At 36.8% G+C, this 21,126-nt stretch overlaps 1 long non-coding RNA gene across 1 annotated transcript in view; it reads left to right on the top strand.

Moving 5' to 3' along the window:
* The window catches only part of LOC141578348 (uncharacterized), a 42,067-nt gene extending 39,730 nt beyond the window's left edge, over positions 1-2,337 (top strand). The window contains exon 3 of the long non-coding RNA XR_012508583.1: positions 1,630-2,337. This is a non-coding gene — a long non-coding RNA (uncharacterized LOC141578348). The remainder of the gene's footprint in view (positions 1-1,629) is intronic.
* The last annotated feature ends 18,789 nt before the right edge of the window (positions 2,338-21,126 follow it).

Below are 21,126 nucleotides of genomic sequence, written 5' to 3'. Positions count from 1 at the left end.
TTATAACTGCTCTTTATCAGGAAGTCACAGAGTAAGAGCAGAATTGGAGAGATCATGATACAATAAAGGAACTGCAAAAGAAGTTCTCTCCAACTTGTATTTCAAAGGAAATTCCCCTGTCTTGTACTGTTTATTTTCTGTGATTAAGATAATAAAATGCAATATGGAATCAAAGGTCCAGGATTTCAAGCAGTCTTTTTTTTTTTTCTAATCTCCTTTCAGAATTAACTAAATCAATTTGGAATATTTTTGCTTAACATTTCCAAAACCCTTCTGTAATCTTTCTCTCATTTGCCTTCCTCTATTATTATTTCATATCGCCCTATAATTGTTGATAAGGCCTTTTATTCATGGCTTCATGTTTTATTTGGTAGAACACCAGACTTGTAGATGCTTACTGACAGTTTATGAAATAAACTTTCTTAGAAGTTCAGGGGCCTTATATTGTGTGAAATTAAATATCTAAAACTAGTTTTTGATGGTCTCTCAGTGCAAATGGTGTTCTCACAATTGCCCTCTCATCCAAAGATGAGAAAAGTGGCCAAAGCAATATAAGAAAATTAATGTTTCTCATTGATCACTGCTAGATTTATAATCAAAATAAATTTTGCCAAGTAATTTTTTGAAGATTATAACAATTTTGCTAAATAAGGAAGTTCTAAAAAATGCATATACTTAATTAGTTTTATTTGGAATGATCAAATATTTATTAGCAATCAAAATAAGCAAAAAAATTTAAAGGGAAAAATAGCAAATACATATACTGTCAACTCCATGGTAATGCACTTGACTCTACCTACAAATAAGTCTATGAAGTACAATAATTCACTAAATTATCACCTTACCACGTAATGTAATGGCATTAGAGCTGGCAAGCAGAGGCGGGAGAGACCAGTGCCACTAGCACAGAAAAAAGCAAATCGAAGGACATATAAGGAAAAAGTATAAAACAACTAGATTTTATTTGTTTCATTGTAATTGAGGTGTTTTTTTTTTTGAGAGGAGTAAAAATATGTTATCCAACTGTTTTTAAGGAAGGCAATTCAAACATTCCATTCAATAAATAAAATAATAAAAGCAAAATTTAACTTCATGATATAGTTAATAAAATCAAAGGAGAAGGAGGAGAAACAGACAAAAAAGGAGACCACACACAGTCATACAGAAAGCGATAAAGAACGGGGCTGCTGTGCAGAAGAGGCTTATAGCCATTAACACAGAAATGGAGAAGCAGGGCACTTTTCCACTTTGAATTCTGGTTCCTTGAAACCAGTGAAGCTAGTGCAGCAAACAGCTTTGTCATCTGTGCGCTAAAATTTAGTCAAGAACCAGAAGGGCCCCACGGGCCAGCCTTCCCACTTTCTAATTTTCTTGGCCAAATTAATAAATTCTATCTGTTTGCACCAATTTTCATTAGAAAGAAGGCTCACTTAGTCTGCTAATTCTCTCACTTCTAAAATGTCAAAAGGAAAGCTAGAGTTGATACTTTTGTTTGATTCCTCCCCCACAAATAAAAAAACATAACCAAAAGTCAAAAACCAATGTTTTTACTTTAAGAGCTGATGTGGTTTTTAAAAGAGGAAGTGGAAGAAAGGTGTTTACCAGTTTGACATGTACCTTTTCTTAAAGGACCTCACCGAGGATCTAAGTTTGAGAAAAATGTCTTAGAAAAAGATGAGCAGTGAAAGCCAGCCAACAGCAGCAGCAACCCTGCAGGACCGCGGTCCTAGGAGAGAGAGCGAGCAGCAAGATGGCCAAAGGGGTGATGCTGGAACCTGGGCGAATGAGAGGAGCAGTCACTGCTGCTTACTGTGTTCTCACCCTGTGCTACGCTAACATTTTAAAGCCTCATTTAAAAGATGTATTTAAAGAGAAACCTGGGCTAGATTTATGACATTTAGAGATTTTTTAAAACAGCTTTCTTAAGGCATAGTTGACATACATAAATAGCACAAATTTAAAGTACAGAATTTGAACCACTCCTGCAAGGTAAACGTATTCATCACTCTCAGAGGTTTCTTTGCACCACTTCCTAATCCCTCCCTTCAGGACCTCCAGATCTCCTTTCTCCTTGCAGCCTCTGATCTGCTTTCTGTCAGAATATATTAGTTTGCATTTTTAAAGAACTTTATAAAAATGGAATCATACAGAATGTATTTTTTCCCTGACATTTTTCACTCAGTGTAATCATTTTAAGAGTCACTCATGCTGTAGCATGGATTAAAATTTTATTCTTTTTTATTGTTGAGTAGCATTCCATGAGATGGATGTACCACATCATTTAGTTTATGAGTTCTCCTATTAGTAGAAATTTGAATTGTTTTCACTTTTTGGTTATTATAAATAAAGTTCCTATGAGCATTTGTGTACAAGTCTCTATATGGACCTGTGCTTTCATTTCTTGTAGGTAAGATCTAGTGAAGTCTGAGGTTAGGTGATAGATGTATGTGTAACATTTTTAAAAACTGCCCATTTTCCAAAGCAGTTTTACCACTTTACATCTCTACCAGTAAGAGTTCCACTTCCTTGTCAACACTTAGTATGGTCAGCTTTTTAAAATTTAGGTATGTACTGCTGTGTTATATTTTTGTTGGTTTTTTGAAGAAGAGGAGGCTTATCAAATTATTTTATTTGAAAGAATGTTACAAATGAAAGAACTTAAGTTGGTGCTTTGGTACAACTTATAGAAAAGGTAAAGGTAACCCAAATGCATGCACTGCCTTGGTGACCAAAATCACTCCTGTAGCTATGAGGAACCTAAAGCTTAGCTCTCTGTGTCACTCTCTCCCAGGGTGTGATTGTTAAAGACAGGCTTTCTAGTGCCAGGTACCAGGGCCCCCATCTTATGCAAGTGGATTACAATGGTCACCGAATTCTTTAATGGATTTCATCTGCTCATTTATGTCATCTGTTTCAATGAGATTACACCAACAGGTCCTGTGTATGTCAGTGGCCAGTCTGTGCAGTTCCAGTACTGACTGATTTACATTTTTTTTTCCAAGTGTAGCAAATACTCCAATTGCATTCAACTTGCTCTCCCAATGGTCTTCGTCTGGTTTCCTGATATCCTGATGGAAGATTTGGCCACCTCCTCGGTTCTTGAAACTTCATCAGTTTCCAGCATGTTCCCTCTCTTTATGAGATTGGTGAAGAAAACATTTGGCAAAGTTCTTTAAAGCCACATCATCAACTTTGTCCCAGTGTTTTATTTCTCTATCTTTTTTGTTTTTGTTTTTTGTTTTTTTTTTAAATTTTTTATTGATCTATAATCATTTTACAATGTTGTGTCAAATTCCAGTGTAGAGCACAATTTTTCAGTCATACATGAACATATATATATTCATTGTCACATTTTTTTCTCTGTGAGCTACCATAAGATCTTGTGTATATTCCCCTGTGCTATACAGTGTAATCTTGTTTATCTATTCTACAATTTTGAAATCCCGTCTATCCCTTCCCACCCTCCACCTCCTTGGCAACCACAAGTTTGTATTCTATGTCTATGAGTCTATTTCTGTTTTGTATTTATGCTTTGTTTTTGTTGTTTTTGGTTTTTGGTTTTTTTAGATTCCACATATGAGCAATCTCATACGGTATTTTTCTTTTTCTTTCTGGCTTACTTCACTTAGAATGACATTCTCCAGGTGCATCCATGTTGCTGCAAATGGCGTTATGTTGTCGGGTTTTATGGCTGAGTAGTATTCCATTGCATAAATATACCACCTCTTCTTTATCCAGTCATCCATTGATGGACATTTAGGCCATTTCCATGTCTTGGCTATTGTAAAAAGTGCTTCTATGAACATTGGGGTGCAGGTGTCATCCTGAAGTAGGGTTCCTTCTGGATATATGCCCAGGAGCGGGATTCCTGGGTCATATAGTAAATCTATTCCTAGTCTTTTGAGGAATCTCCATACTGTTTTCCACAGTGGCTGCACCAAACTGCATTCCCACCAGCAGTATAGGAGGGTTCCCCTTTCTCCATAGCCTCTCCAGCATTTGTCATTTGTGGATTTTTGAATGATGGCCATTCTGACTGGTGTGAGGTGATACCTCATTGCAGTTTTGATTTGCATTTCTCTGATAATTAGTGATATTGAGCATTTTTTCATGTGCCTATTGATCATTTGTATGTCTTCCTTGGAGAATTGCTTGTTTAGGTCTTTTGCCCATTTTTGGATTGGGTTATTTAGTTGTTTCTTATTAAGTCGTATGAGCTGCTTATATATTCCGGAGATCAAGCCTCTGTCGGTTTTATTTGCAAAAATTTTCTCCCATTTCGTAGCTTGTATTTTTGTTTTACTTATGATTTCCTTTGCTGTGCAGAAGCTTGTAAGTTTCATTAGGTTCCATTTGTTTATTCTTGCTTTTATTTCTATTGCTTGAGTAGACTGTTCTAGGAGGACATTTTTGAGATGTATGTCAGATATTGTTTTGCCTATATTTTCTTCTAGGAGGTTTATTGTATCTTGTCTTATGTTTAAGTCTTTGACCCATCTTGAGTTGATTTTTGTGTATGGTGTAAGGGAGTGTTCTATTTCTCTATCTTAGTACCAATATCACACTGCTATTTTTAGGATTTTTTTAACGCAGGTACAGGAGATTGAACCCAGGACCTCATGCATGCCAAGCACATACTCTAACATTGAGTTATGCCTCCCACTCCATACTGTCTTAATTTGTATAGTTTTACACCAAGTCTTAATATCATGTAGTGTTAATTCTCTAACTTTATTTTTTTCAAAGCTGTTTTAAATATTCTGGTAGACTCAGAGATTAAGATCCTTCAAAAGTCCTAACATTTCCCTCTAAAATTATGATGCTAGTACCCTTAATGAAAAATAAAATTCAGAAAGAAGAGACACAAGCAGATATGGATGTATGCTATCCATATATCAATAACTTGCTATCCTATATCCAGAAGCTATATTATTAGGAAAACCTTATCAAGGAGAACAGTCTGCAAACAGGAAGAACCAATCTGGTTAAAGGGAATGAAAACTTGAGATGGATAATAAGAAAATAAGAGAACATTTTAATTTCTTTAACTTAACTCATATTCCAGGTCCAGACATACTTTATTTAGGGCCCTGGAATAACTTTGAGATGTTATCTTGAAGATAATTTTCTCCATTCAGAATAATAAAAGCTCAGGAGCTGAGCAGAATGACACAGGCTGAAAATACATTTATATATATATATGTATATACATATATAAATGTATATATGTATAATTTTTCCATCACAAAGGGTAATTCCAAGTATGACAGTGGGAATCTTCTAAGATGAGCCAGCTGTTCTTGGGTGGTCATGTTCATTTAAGTGACATGATTACATAAATTAAATATGCATGGGTTGGGAACTGTCTTATAAAAAATTTTCTTACAAGTAAAGCTGGATAAATTTTAAGGTCTTGAGCTTCCCAACACTGTGTGTTTAAAAATAGGCTGTTTTCATCAGAGGCGTTAGGGAGGAAATTTCCACAGTGGGTGAGAGATAAACATCACTGACCTTAAAAGTGGCATCCAGCTCCAAAAACTGCTGGGTTTTGGACCATTCATCATTTGGCATAAAGAACTACAATAGGTGAGTAGTTTTCAAACTGTATTCCATAGGGTTCCATCATCCCCAGGTTTAGAAAAAGAGAGCAATGCTTTGCGCCTCCTTCAGCTACTGCCCTAGCAGAGTGCTTCCAGGGTTTGGGTGAGCAAAATTCACCGGAGATTCCTGCAGTTCAGAAATTAAAGTCATTCTTCTTCTATTGTTTTACACTTTCACTTGTATAAACACATACTGGTTTTCTTAGTGATCCAAGCAGCATTTCACACTTGACTGGCCCAGTCTTCTGTGGGAATTTTTCCTTTGCTCACATGGATGACCACATGAACCATTTCAGAATTCTGCAAGATGTAGCAATAAAAATGACTTTAGCCCACATGTTTGACTGTAGAGCTGATATCTACCCCAGATCAAATAGTTTTTACTCTATAAATAAAGGGTTTGACCTGTTCATTTTGGCCAGCTTGTCTAAACACAGCAGTTCAGCTAGGAAGTGATTCAGATTTCAAGTGTCTGGGCTTAACATATATAACACACATGCACATATTTGCACACACATGCAGACTCATGTATGCATGCAGGCTGGCATTCTTCCCCCTTGGACCAATATTGGAATACCTGCCCTACTTCTCCAGAGGAGTCATTCACCAAATAATCAGCACAGGGAGAAAGAATGACCCTAGGAATTTTTTCCAGAGCACCTGTGGTTCAGTAGGCACTAAGATGAAAAAATAGGGCAAATACCAACCTTAAAGTGCATCGGCTATCAAGTTTCCAGCCAAGACAGCAATGAAGATGGGAAAGGGGGAGTACCTGTGGTCTGTGATTACTGGGGTGGCAGGCTTCCAGAGACACTGAGCTTTGACTTTGTTTTATCAGGATTCTTCCTAAGTTGCTATTAAGAAGTATTTTCAACAATCTCTTTTTATTAGCCGTTTGTGCTCATTATAGTTTTCTAGTTGCTAGTTTGTTATGGCTTTAACATAAATAAGGTTCTAAAAATGTCTCACATGAGGAGTTGCAGGGCCGGGTATGCAATTTAGACCACATAAAAAGTCTATGTAAAGGACTTCCCTTGTAATGGGATTCTTTTATATTTAATAGAACTGTCACATAAACATATACTAGCATTTAAAATGCAGTTTCTGGGCTATAAAATAAACACCATTTCTAATATTACTGTTGGCTTTCACATGCACAAAGCTTAGTTCATTAAATGTTCTTTATTCCATTTATGTGAGATGTGTTTTTAACCACCAAAGCAGCACATAAAGTGCATTATCCCTTGAAATGCAGCCATTATCAAGTAGAGTAGTTAAAGTCAAACATACAAAATGTTTTATGTAGATTTGAGCAAATTATAGTTAATTTTAACACCTATGCAATGCCACAAATTAGTAAATTTCCAATAAATTATTACTGAGGATTATGATCATTGTATTCATAAATTGAAATATAAATGTGGACGTATATCAGAAAGAATGATGGATTTATTTAGAAATATTTTTATAATTCAATGTTTACCTAAAAGTTGTATAGTAGCAATACTTCATTAATTTTCCAAGTTAAAATAAAGTTGATTTAAATAAAATAGTTTTGCACTGTCTATCTTTATAGACTTGAGTAAAAATTCACTACAATGTGCCTCAGTTTTCTCATCTGAAAAATGTTGATAATAGTAGTTCCTGAGTTATAGTTTTATTATGAGTTAGCAGATATAAAATTAACACATATAGAGTTAACAAAGTTCTTAGAAGATTGCCAAGCACATAATCAGTAACCAATAAATGTTAGCTAGTGCTAATAATATTTTTCTAGAGCTTTATTTTAGAGTCATTACAGATGAATACTTTGTTGCATATGTTGCAAGACCCAACGGAAATCATGAGTGTGAATTTTGTGATAGGTAGAAAGTGTTATCTTGTTTATCAATATATAGCATTAATCAACTTAGACTGATATATCTATTAACAAATGTTTCATTGTATTTAATTTTATAAAAGCTGAAGAGCTTGGGAGAGTCAAAGAACCATAAGATGTGATCACTGTCCTTGAGTAGTTATGTGAACATAAAAAAGGAATAAATGACACTAATACATTACAAATACTAAAGTTAATTTTACAAAGAAACACTGACAGTGACGCTACCAAACATTTGAGAAGCGGTTGGCATTGGATGCATGATGCTAGAACATTTGGCTATCCCAATACAATACAACACAGAAAAAGTAAATGTCTGGTAAATTAAAGACCTCAATATAAAAATTAAACTGCAAGACTTTTGGGAGAAAACCTAAGAGGATATATTTATAACATAAGAATACAAAAGAATTTATTAAACCGGACACAAACCCCACAAACTATAAAGGAAAAATGTTTAAAATTTATCTATTAACATTGAAAATTTCTGTGTGACAAAAGATAACATAAAAAAATTGAGACAAGTCACAGACTAGAGGAAGATATTTGCAGACATATTATAGCCTCCTTTCCCCCAAATAGTATCTGGAGTTCTTCATGTGTTCTAAACCAAAAACAACCCAATAAAAAGTAGGCAAAGGATTCACAGAGAAGAAAGCACAATGGTCAGTAAATATATGAAAGCTCCACAACCCCAGTAAAATAAATGGATATGCAAATTAAAATAACAGTCAGAGGGTGTGTGCATCTGGCTACAACTGACTAACTTGCACAAGACTAAATCTTTTATTATAAAAAAACAAAAAGAGCCTGGAAAATTAAAACAATCTGTTTTAAGACCTCAAAGAGCAATCAAAATAGTGTGGTCTTGAGAAGCCAAGATCCAAAGGGAAAGGGATAACAGAGAGGTAAGCTCAGTGCTCACTGTTGCCTGCCCTGTTGAAATATTTGCCAGTATTTGCCAATCTGTAACTTCCAGACAAGAGGTCAAAAGCCAAACAAAAACTGGTACATAAGAGAGGAAGAAACTTCAAAATTTCCAAAAGTCACAAGGGCTAAGGAGACAAAAATTGACGTTCAGGGCTCACCATAGAAAATCTTGGTAAAATATCCCAGACATTCAGCTGAAACTCCAGAAAAGCTATACCTTTATACTAAGGAAACTGGAAATAGACTATCACTATTACTGAAAAATATCTGGAACTAGTTCAACCCAAAGTAATTTAAGATGACTTACTTCTATTCTAACTGTCTCTCTACCAGAAGAAAATGTTATTCCTCTCTTTAGGAAAGTCATATTATCATGACCTCAAGTTATCTTTAAGCTTTTTCATATACGATAACTGACACCCATTAAACACAACCAGTCATACCAGAAACAGAATCAAATCACTTAGAACAAAAAGGAAACAATTTGGTCAAACAGATCCATAGGAATCCAAATATTAGAGTTATCAGACACAGATTTAAAAGTAATTACAGCTATTCCTACATTGTCAGCGCGAATGTAAATTAGCACAGTCACTATGGAGAACAGTATGGAAGTTCCTTAAAAAACTAAAAATTGAGTTACCATATGATCCAGTAATTCCATTCCTGAACACATATCTGGAGAAAACTCTAATGCGAAAAGATACATGCACCCCAATGTTCATAGCAGCACTATTTACAATAACGAAGACTTGGAAGCAACTTAAGTGTCCACAGCTAGAAGAATGGATAAAGAAGATGTGAGATATATATATATACACACACACACACAATGGAATATTACTCAGCCATGAAAAGACTGAAATAATACCATTTGTAGCAACATAGGTGGGCCTAGAGATTATCATACTAAGTGAAGTAAGTCAGACAGAGAAAGAGAAATATCATGATATTGTATATATTAACCAAAAGAAAATTTATATAACTATATTGATGTTAGAAAAGGTACGTTTTACTGTAAGAATCACTGTTAGAGATAAAGAGGAATATTTCAAAATGGTAAAAGTTCTAATCTACTAGGCATATAAAACAATTCATAAAAGCTCAAAATACACAAATCAATCATTGACAAAATGTAGAGAAGAAATTGACAAATCCACAATCATTGGGACGTTTTATTATAAAAAATTTATAGGGATATGGAATATTTCAGCAACATGAGTAACCAGCTTAATGAATTGAAATAATGTAAGAGACTGCACATAGAATATACATGCTTTTCAAGCATACCTCGAACATTTATGAAAGTTGGCCATATGCTAGTCCACAAAGCGAGTGCTCAATCTCATTAGTAGTTAGGAAAATACAGATTAAATTCACGATGGAATTCCATTATTACACATCAGAATGACCAAAGTGAAAAATACAGAAAATACTTCATGCTGAAAAGAATGTGGAGCAACTGGAAGGTACTTCTGTTGAAAGTGCAGACTGGTGCAACTACTTTAGAAAAGCTTTTGGCTGAATCTACTAGAACTGAACATACATATGTACCATGATGCAGCAGTTCCATTCCTAGACCAATGCCCAAGAGAGATGAACACACATATCCACCAAAAGATACACAAGAATCTTCTGAGCAACACTCTGCATAATAGCCAAACACTGGAAATGGCTCAAATGCTTATCAACTTTAAATGGATAAATACATTTTACACACACATAATGGAATACTGCAGGGCAACAAGATGGACAAACTGCCACTATGCTCAACAATGCAGCAAATCTCAATAAAAATATAATATTTAGGGAAAAGATCTAAATGCAAAAGATTCTGAATCTGATATTGAGACTCACACTAAATCATTCCGAACAAAACTAACCTACTGTATTAGTTTTTGACGGCTGCCATAACAAAGTACCGCAGACTGGGTGTCTAAAACAGCAGACGTTTGTCTTCTCACAGTTCTGGAGGCTAGAAATTCAAGATTGGCAAGGTTGGCTTCTTCCGAGACCTCTCTCTTTTGGTTTGTAGAAGACCATCTTTTCCTTGTGTTTTCACATTGTCTTTATACCTGTGTCCTAATCTCCTCTTCTTATGGGAACACCAGTCATGTTGGGTTAAGGCCTACCCTAATGACCTCCTTTTAGCTTAATTACTTTTTAAAGACTCCATCTTCAAATACAATCACATTTGAGTTACTGGGGTTAGAACTTCAGCATATGAATGGGGGGAGGGACCCAATTTGGCCCCAAACATTTATGTGATTAAAATTCAGGATATTGGTTACCTTTGGGGAGGATGGTGGTAGTAATTGCTCCCAAGGCAAGAGGAACAATAGTATTCTTGGTTCTGAGGATACACATATGCTCACTTTATAAATGAGTGTTCATAAAGCTGTATACTGATGATTTGTGCTGTCATAGACAGTTACTCCTACTACTATCATCATTTTACAGATCAAGGAGGATAAGGGTCCACACAGAGTAAATGACAGCATCAAAACTTGAACTCACACAAACAACATACCTACTGTATGATGCACTGTCTCTCCACACCTAATAAAATTAAAGTTGTATACCCATAATGCAGCTGTTCTAGTGCATGGGCATAAAAAGACGTGTCCTGGGATGCTCATTGCAACACTGATTATTAAAACAAAAAACAAACAAGCTAAACTAAACTAAACTAAAAACAACATGCAACGGAAACTTCTCAACCATTAAAACTAGTTTTCAAAATGGAAAAATCTCATGAACATACTGCTGAAAAAAAGAAGTTGCAGAAAGAATATACACAGTATGATGTCATCTGCATAACATTTTAGAAACAAAAAATAATATGTGTTTTTTATGACTGAAAAAGTGTGTAGTAAAAGTACAGCTTTATGTGTGGGAAGGTGCTCACAAATATATTAAATATGGCAAAATGTTAACAAATATTTAATCTTATGTTCTCATTTTAATTTCTGGGTTTCGTATGTTTTAAAAAGTTATCACTGGTGTCTGAATTTTCTTTTTTAGGTGCAATGACCATATAGTGTATATTTATCAGATAGTTTTGATATAAATTACTCTTTCTAACCTCTGTAAACTATTAATATGTTCTACGGATATCAATTTTGGACTACATCTCACACATAGAATTAATATAAAAATTATCATCTTGACTTTTCATCTAGAAAATATAGTTGTCACATGTGGTAGCTTACCTAGTTGACTTAGGATTCAAATTTCACGTCTAATTTTTGCAATAATCATATAGGAAAGAAACCATTTCTCTCCTACATAAATTATGTAATTTTCTAAGTTTCTCATCCTGCTATACTTTAAAAACTTCTTTCCTTTTCATCTAAAAGTGTTTCAGACTAATTCTAATTGGTCTACTATTTAAAACTATCAGTAGCATTTCCAGGTGAAAATTTGATTTACATTTTTGTAACTAAACAAAAAGTATCAATAGACCATCACATTTAGGATAGATTGAATTTTATGTGTGTGTGTATGTATATATATATATATATATATATGTTTTTTATTGAAATATAATCAGTTTACAATGTTGTGTCAGTTTCTGGTGTACAATACAATGCTTCAGTCATACATGAACATACATATTGGGAGTTCAAAATTTGCAGACACTAACTAATATATATATAAAACAGATAACAAGTTTATAGCACAGGGAACTATATTCATATCTTGCAGTAACATGGTGAAAAAGAATATGAAATAGATTGAAGTTTTAAGTTAGCAATTTCTTTACATCTTTTCTAGGTGGGGTTAGGGGAAGGAAAGGGAACCAGAGAGACCTTCTGATAGTTTTGTTTTGAAGGGCAGGCTCAAGTGTGGTGTAGAGAGATTATAGAGTCAAGATTTTTCAACTGGATTTTCTCATTATTCTTGAGGCACTATCTTTCTCTTAGACCAATATTAATTAAACCCAGACATACTGCCTTGGCTTAAAGATAATGTAGGGAAAGAGCAAAACAAAATTATTAATAGCGTCATCATTCTTTCTTCTTATCAAATGCTGACATAGTCAAGATAGATTTGGAAATCATTGGTACCTAAACACTCATCTCCTTCATTATTTAAAGTTGACTAATTCCTAAATTAATATATAGACCCTTCTTTAATGAGACAGTCAGAAATAAAAGAAGGGTAGAGAGGTTTCTCTTGCAGTTGAACCAAAATTACTTTATTATTTAGTATAGCTAAAATCATTAAAGGCAGATTTCATGTTTTAACAATGGATTCCCTACAGTTTATAGGGATATTGTTCTACAGAGGAAAAACAAACGGAGGACTTTTATAAGAGGGCATTCTTGGTTCAGAGTGCATTATAAAAGGCGTGCTGGCACTTTCAGACCCAACAAAAAAATAGACAAGGTTTTAATGTTAAAACACTAAAATTGATTTATTGATATTATGCTTGTCAAACACAAGAGAAACTGTTTTATAATGTTGATAAAGTGAGCACAGAATTTAATTTTGGCTATAGATACAGTTTCCTATGTAATATAACTACAAAAACAATTTCTTGAAGGTTCTCTGAGGACTAAACTGGGTTGACGTAGACCACTAGAACCTCACTGTATTCTTAGTAAGCTGGAGGGTAATAATGACCCCATCTCTTTCAGGCAGCTAAACTTTTCTAACTTCATATCCAGGGGTTCACATAAGAAATGTATGATAGCCAACCCTACAAAATTTCTTACGTGAAGTGAAATAAAATTTTGATCAACTTTATTCTTTAGTTTTGATCTCTCCTCTAATTTATTTGGCCTAAATTTCTCAAAAAATAGACTTAAGACAAGGTCTTGCATGCAGATAGTTTATTTAGGGAGTGCTCTCAGGAAGAAAGAAGGAAGACATGGGGAGTGAGACCAGGAGGAAGGGAAAGTTAATCCAAGGGTACAGACTGAATTGGTCATTACTGGTCTTTCCTGGGGGCTGGTGTTCCAGCCTGTCAAGAATTCTCAGAAATGTATGTACAATGTACAATTCATGAAATGTATCTCAGGTTGGCCAACCAGGGCACAAAGAAGAGAAATATTTATTAATTGGCTCCATTTCCCTCATCAGTCAAGGGTGGTCTCACTTCCTTGCAGCCAAGGTTTGTGCATTCATGAAGGCCAAGTGGGTCATGCATGCATCCCATGTTGTAGTATCAGAGGTGTCCTGGGCAGGAAGTGAGTGCTATGCGGCACAAGTGTTGTTAAGAAGCACATGAGCAAAGCTGGTGGAAATCCGCAGAGAAAATGTGAAGCAGTACACAAGAAGTGGGTGATGTAGTCTATCCTTTGCACCTTTTAGGTCTTTTTGTGCCCTCTGTTAATTAAATCCATTAAGTCAAGTTTATCAGAGTGCCTTTCTAGGTCATGACCACTTGCATTACTTATAGACTCAATACAAGAGGCTTAGTGCAACAAGTTGCATTCTCGACTGCTACAACTGGTGCTGGAACTGAAACTGACACTTACCAGCTCCTCCTCTACCACCCATTCTAGAATTCTTCACCCTTCGCCAGTGTCTCAGCTTATCTAGGTTGCTTGTCATGTGGTGATCAAGACTGTCCTCCCCAAAGAGTCTGAGCTCTTAACACTTTTCCCTTTTCAAGTTGTGGTTGCTACCATGTCCATTTACCATTATCACTGAGCACAGAACCACCAACAGATATCCCCAAAATACCCTGTGGTCTAGACAGACTTTTCTCTGTTCCCATCATGTAGTAGTAACCCTAGATCTTCAGGAAAATTAGAGTTAATTACTTTAAGTTATTCCTTTCTTTGCTGATATGAAAAACCCAAGGTGACCACGTGGTAGTTGTAGCTTCAAGTTCAGAGGAATCTTTACTGTGTCCTCTGGTGTAAGTGTCCCTTTCTGGGAACTGGGACTTTTGATCTGGCAGAGAAGGAATGGGAAACTCATATTCCAAAAGATGGTCACTGATAGTTAGAGGGTTCTGTACTAACTCTCTTTGGTTCCTGGACCCAATTCTTCTGACAACTTAGCACCAAATATCAATTATTGGTAAGCAAGTATACCACATCCCAGACTTAGGCCACCCACCTTGCTGTTGCATTAGTTGAGCTGCTTCTGAGCAATAAAGTTTATAGTCTGGAGCCACCTGTCTCTTGTCACAAAAGGAGTACCTTGATCTGAGTCACTGTTATATAGGCTACCATAGCAATGGGTTGGCTTTTTGCAACTCCTCAGATGGTGGGGCTGGCTGAGACACTGTCGATACATATGGCAAATCCATAACTACTGTAAGTGTCAGTTCTTATTGGTATTCCTCACTTCCTCCTCCAGGATGAAAGGGGTCTGATGTAATAGACTTGTTACCAGAAAACTGTCTGGTATCTCAGGGGAGGGCCTATGCTTCACATTAGTATCAACTTGAGACATAGAAAAGAAAATAGTAGAAGAAAGGAAATAAGAGAGAGTTTTTCATAAATAAGAAATCAGAGACACAAGTGTGTTGATATTGGAAAGAATGCTTATAATCCCATCCCACACAGGAAAGGGGAGAGGTTATCTGCAAATAACCTTATCTCATTTCTAAGTAACATTTTTTTTCTATCAAAGAAAAAAAGTTTAAATTTTTTTATTGAGGTCTACCATACATACATCAACATGCAAAAATCCTGAGTATAGCTTGATAATTGATCACTAATTGAACATACCTATGAAACCATCTAGATCAAGAAATTACCCAAATTTTCAAATTCCCAGAAATTCCTATCCTACACATTCCAATGATTACTCCCTCTCTCCTTTCCAAATATGATTATTATTTCAAGTTTTAAAATCATAGATTAGTTTTGCCTGCTTTTGACTTTCATATAAATGACATCATAGTACACATTTTTGTGAGTCTGGCTTCTCTTGCTCAATTTTATGCTTGTGAGATTCAATCATGTTGTTTCACTTATCATTAATTATCATGGCTGTAAAAGGTTACATTGTATGATTACCACACTTTGTCCATTCTACTGCTGATGAGCGCTTGAATAGGTTTCTGTCTTGGGCTGTGACATATCTTCTGGTGAACACATGGTCTCATTTCTAATGGATACATATCTAGAAGTGAAATTGCTAGGTCAAAGAATAAGGATATATGGATTTTATTTATATGTATATATAACTCTACCAGAGAATGTCAAATAGTTTTTAAGTGGTTGTACCTATTTCCATTCTGGCTAGCAGTATATAGAGCCCCAGCTGCTCTGCATCCTGACCCACACTTGACTGGGTTGGCTCATTAATATTAGCCATTCTGGTGGGTTAATATTACATTCATTGTGGTATTAATTTGCATTGCTTTGATGATTCATTAAGTGGAACAACTTTATGTCTGTTGGAATTTTTGATACTCTTTTTTGTAAAGTATGTGTTCAAGTCTCTTGCCTATTTTTCTATTGGGTTGTCTGTTTTTTTCTGACTTGTAGTTTACTCTGGATATGAGTCTTTTGATTGTTATATATGTTGAACTATTTTCTCTTACACTGTGGCATGCCTTTTTATTATGTATTTTCTTTTTTTTCCAACTTTTTACTTGTAAATAACTTTAGAAGAATTTCATGAATAGTACCTATAATTCGTATACAACTTCTTATGTTAGCAACTTACATAAGTAAAGTAGAATTATCAATGTCAGGAAATGAACATTGGTGCAATACTACTAAACTAAGCTACAAGCCTTATTCTACTTTCATCAGTTTTTCTTTTTTTGTTTGTGCGTTTCAAGATCTCATTCTTTTTTTGTTTGTGTGTTTCAAGATCTCATTCTGAATACCACATTGCATTTATTTATGTCTCCTTAGTCTCCTGCAATCTACGGTTAGTTCTTCATTCTTTCCTTTTCTTTCATGACCTTGACAATTTTGATAACTACTGGCCAGTTATTTTGTGGAGTACCTCTCATTTTGGGTTTTTTTTTTTTTTTGGACGTTTTCTAATAATTAGATTGAAGTTATGCAGTTTTTGGCAATAATACCACAGAAATAATGTTTTGTCCTCAATGTCTCTTACAAACAGTGGGTATATGTTGTCAATTCATCCTACTACTGGTGGTATTAACCTTTGAACACTTGGTTAAGTGGTGTCTACTGGGATCTCCACTGTTGTTAACTATTTTCCTTTTTTTAAATGGATAAACATCTTGGGAGAGTCAATGAGTCAATGTAAATATCCCGTATTTCTTCATGCTTTCCAGGAATCCACTGGTGCATCTTGTCTGCAACAATTATTACTATGGTGACTGTTAAGTGGTGAGTTTGTATTTCCCTCTTTTCTTCTACATTTATTAATTGGATTCATATTGTAACATGGAGCTGTCACTATTCTTCCATTTATTTATTTATTCAATAATTTATGTATATCAGTATGGACTCATGGATAGCTGTTTTATTCTACAAGCTATAATCCAATACATTATTTATTTGTTGCTCAAATTGTTCCAGCTTTGGCCATTGGAAGCTCCAACTATAGGACATGCTCCTATACTTTTTGAGCACTTCCTTATTTTCCAGCACCAGGGTTACCTTGTGTTTTTACTAACCCTCTCCTGGAATCAACCACTTTTCAGTAATCTCTGGATCATATTATTGGAGAATGGCATTTAGAAGCCAATCACTTGCAAAACGTGTGCATTCTACTGTGATGTTCCTGCTCCTAGGTCCTCTCAGCAGACAAAGCTGGGAAATACACGTGTGAGCACTGATCCATTCATGCACGCACGTGTATATTTATTTCTGTATATATATTAAAAAAGCCAGACTCGTATGGATACCTCTGATTCCAACCCAACATTAGAAGTTTCATTCCAGATTTTCTGTTTTCCTTATTTTTAGCTTGTTTCTCACACAGTGAGAACCTGGGCTCTCATCATCTATTTATAATATATTAACTTATTTATTAATTCATAGTATATACATAAAGTAGCTACAAAGTTGCTAACCCAAACCCTGTGATAAACAGATTTACTAACTTAAAGTACAGTCTTAGGCCATTTAGGCTGATATAACAAATACTACAACTGGGTGGATTATAAAAAACAAACATTTATTTCTCACAGTTCTGGTTGCTGGGAAGTGCCAGAACTTAATGCCCGCTGATTTGATGTCTGATGAGAGCCTCATTCCCGGTTCATAGACTGCCATCTCTCTGAGGCTTTGTTTCATAATGGCACTAATCCCATTCATGAGAACTCTACCCTCAGGACCTAGTCACCTCCCAAAGGCTTCACCTCCAAACCCCATCACCCTGGGCAATAGAATTTAGCATATAAATATTGTAGGGAGACAAACATTCGGCCAGTAACATTCTATTCATAGGTGTCAAGGCAGAGTCCAAACATCTAGTATAAGGCTCTGTCTCCTCCAACAAATTCACTGGGTCTGTGACCACTTCTCCCCATAGGTCTTCTGCTACCATTTTCAGGTGCCAAAAGGACTTACAAATTGACACTAAGACCCAGCTACTTCAAATTTCCTGACCTCTGTTGATAAGGAGATGGAGGTATTCAGCCCCTCCCAATCCCCTAAGGCACATTATCTGCCTTGAGCTCATCCAGGAAATACTCTTATTTAACCCTTTATTCCCATTTGTATCTCTCACCACAAAAAATCCTAGACTCCCAGTTAATCCTTATCTCCTGCTTTTATTTCCCATAAGGCTTAACATACCTTCTATTCTCCTACCTCTCCAGTCCCACAAATCATTTCACTATGCCCTCTGAAATTCATGGTGCACATGCTAGATTGTATTTTTCACAGTAACCAAAACAAGGACTCTCATCCCTATGCCCCTGCAATCTTTGCTGGAATGTCACTCTTTCTGTGAGAACTCCCAGACCACTCCATCTAAAACGGCCACCTGCAAGCATCACTGCCCTCCTTCATCCCCCTTACTCTACCCTTCTGTTTTCCTAAAGCATTTTATCACCTACCATCAATTTACTCCTTTACCTTCTCTATTGTTTATGGTCTGTCTCCAGGTGCCCCACTCTCCCTCAACCCTGCTAGAATATAAGTTCCAAGAGGATGGAGGCACTTGTTTCTCTTTCAGTGATATATCCCAAATACCTAGAGTGTCATCAGGCGCATTTTAGATGCTCCAGACTTTGAATCAGAAGTTGATGTCTCAAAAAATCAAGTCAAAATGATTTTTCATCCTGACTGTGATGTCAGCGGCCCCACCCTCACCTTCCAGGAGGGAGCACGTAGGGCAACAGCAGCAATAGAGCCAGTGTGTCCAGCACCCATGATCTTGTGGTCTTCAGCAGTGTCAATACTGACCTCCGGACCATCACTGAGGCTGGATTCTGCCTATGGCTTTGCTCAGTCTTTTCCTTAGTGCCTACCTATTTCTTTTGACAGATGCTGCAGCCATCTTGGTGACCTTGAAAGTAACACAAAATTCTTCCGAATAAATTGTTTTCTGCTTAAATCAGCCAGTGAGGGCTTATTTCTTTGATAAGAACAAAGGACATTTAAGTGTTGGTCTTCTGAAAATGGATGAGGACATATCTGAAATACCCACAGGTTCCAAGCAACATCACTATAAGTAAAAGAGAAAATAGGGCAAGAGGAGGCTGTGCACTTAATTAACTATCAATATATACAGATGAGAAGGCTTGTCCAGACACTTGGAGTGGAGAAAGACGCAAAGAGTCAAGACTGTTTCATCCAGCATCACATAGGCAGCTTATTTCTTTACTTCTTTTGGTAGGACTGGTCAGAAAGACACAGCAGTGAAAAAAAAATCTCTTTTTAAAAGCCATCACTTGGACTAGTGTAATATAAAAGGCCATCCCTGGGAGAGCCCCGGCACGGATCCATATGGTTTGTGAGTCTTTTTCCCTGTGACACTTTTATGAAGGTTATGTATATGTCCCGTTCATCTTCATTCTCCTGGTGCTAATTGCTGTCTATTGGGCCTTGCTACTGTGTACAGAGTCCACATGCTTCTCTGACACTGCCCCGGCTGCGGTGTGCCACATGGCCCTGCTGTCCTCAGATAAGAACCTGCTGCTGTCTGACCACAACAGCTGGAAGCGTTCTGCCTTGAGGAGCTTATCTTGTTGAGACTCAAGCTGAGCTATGACACAGTCGACAAGCACACAGAATGAGTGGATTCTCTGGGGCAGCTTATGGCAGCCAAAATGCCTCCCATGCGCCGTTGGATGCGGGCTTCCCATGTTTGGAGTTGATAGGGAGCTTTACTGTAGACACTTCCTGTGAAGAAAGAGTGTGGAAGACAGTGAGAGGTTAAGGGAGACACAACCACAACTTCTCCAACCGTCAGACTTTCTCTGGGCCTCTCAGCTATTTATTGATTTTGCCTTGATTCAGGGCAGAAAGAAATGAAAGAAGATAGCCCTTAAATTCTTTCTCCTTTATCTTTTTGTAATTTCTGAAGCATCTGCAATCCAAGAATTGCAGCATTACTGACAGTTGGCCTCTGCTCCCCTGCTCTTTCCTACACCTCTGCCTCCCCCTCCCCGTCCCATGTCAACCAGTGTCCAACATTTATGTTAATCATTCCCTTGCTTTTAAAAAGAATCTTATCACTTATGTCTGTATGCTTAACCAACATAGCGTTTAGCTTCCGAGTTTTATAACAATGATATCAGACTATATACAGTTAACCCACCATAACTGCTGGTTTGGCATTCGCAGATTTAACCAAAATTTCCATCCACAGCTGGTTGAAGCTGCAGAAGCGAAACCCACAGGTACAGAAAGCCCACTGTCCAGGGGTCTGGAACTTGTTTTATCACTTACCACCGTGTCTCTGAGGTTCATCCATGCAGATCAGTGGAGCAGAGACCGCTGACATTTCCTGCTACGTACTAGGCCTTTGTATGACTGGACCAGAGCATGTTTATTTGAATTCCTGTTGACATTTGGGTTGTTTCTGGGTTTTTAGAAGTCTGAATGGAAGTGCTCTGAATGCCCCTGGGCAGGGCTCCTGGGGTGCTTCTGCAACACCTCCTCTAGCGTGATCGCCTTACAATAGACTTGCTGGTTGTTTCCATGTTTCACCTCACATGATAGGGCCGAATTCTTTGTCTAAAGCAATTGCTCCACTTTACCAGCCGTCTGTGAGTTCCCATTGATCCATTCTCTCCACATTTGGTATATTTGATTTCACAGAAGATTTCTTTTATGAGAGAGAAGGAATTGCCCCTAATTTCAGGGGGTGGGCTAATTAATGCCGTTCAAACTGAGAAGGATGCTCTGAGCTACCCGGCTTGCATTTTTGAGTGCATCACTCCTTTTGTTTTCAGTATGCTTTATTCATACCTGTCAATTGCTTAAGAATGGGACCTGGCAACATCTCTTGGAGAGAAAGCATCTACTTTTCTCATGTACCACCCCAAGGTTCCCTATCTTGTGGGAAAAAGATACCTCTTGGGCTTCCTCCTGCTTGCAGTGCTGATAGAAAAAAAATGCAAAGTAGGTGGTATTTTTCCTGGGTGTTCCCCACTGCTCAGGTGTTGATGGTGGCTCTGTGCTGGATGCTCCTAAGTCTGTTCCTGCCCCTGGAAACACTCAGGCTTGCTTTTTATGGGGCGGGGGGAGGGTGTGGAAGGGGAGATTCACGAATATAGGCCTTGGCTCTCTTCTTAATGACGTTAGAGTATGTGTGTTACCCTCAGAAACATGGCATCAACTCACTACAGCCCGATCTGCTCAGCACTGA

This window comes from Camelus bactrianus, chromosome 8 (assembly GCF_048773025.1).
Source record: "Camelus bactrianus isolate YW-2024 breed Bactrian camel chromosome 8, ASM4877302v1, whole genome shotgun sequence".
NCBI classification, from domain to species: domain Eukaryota; kingdom Metazoa; phylum Chordata; class Mammalia; order Artiodactyla; family Camelidae; genus Camelus; species Camelus bactrianus.
Note: the sequence above shows the minus strand (reverse complement) of the source record. Positions and strands in the feature narration are given on the sequence as shown.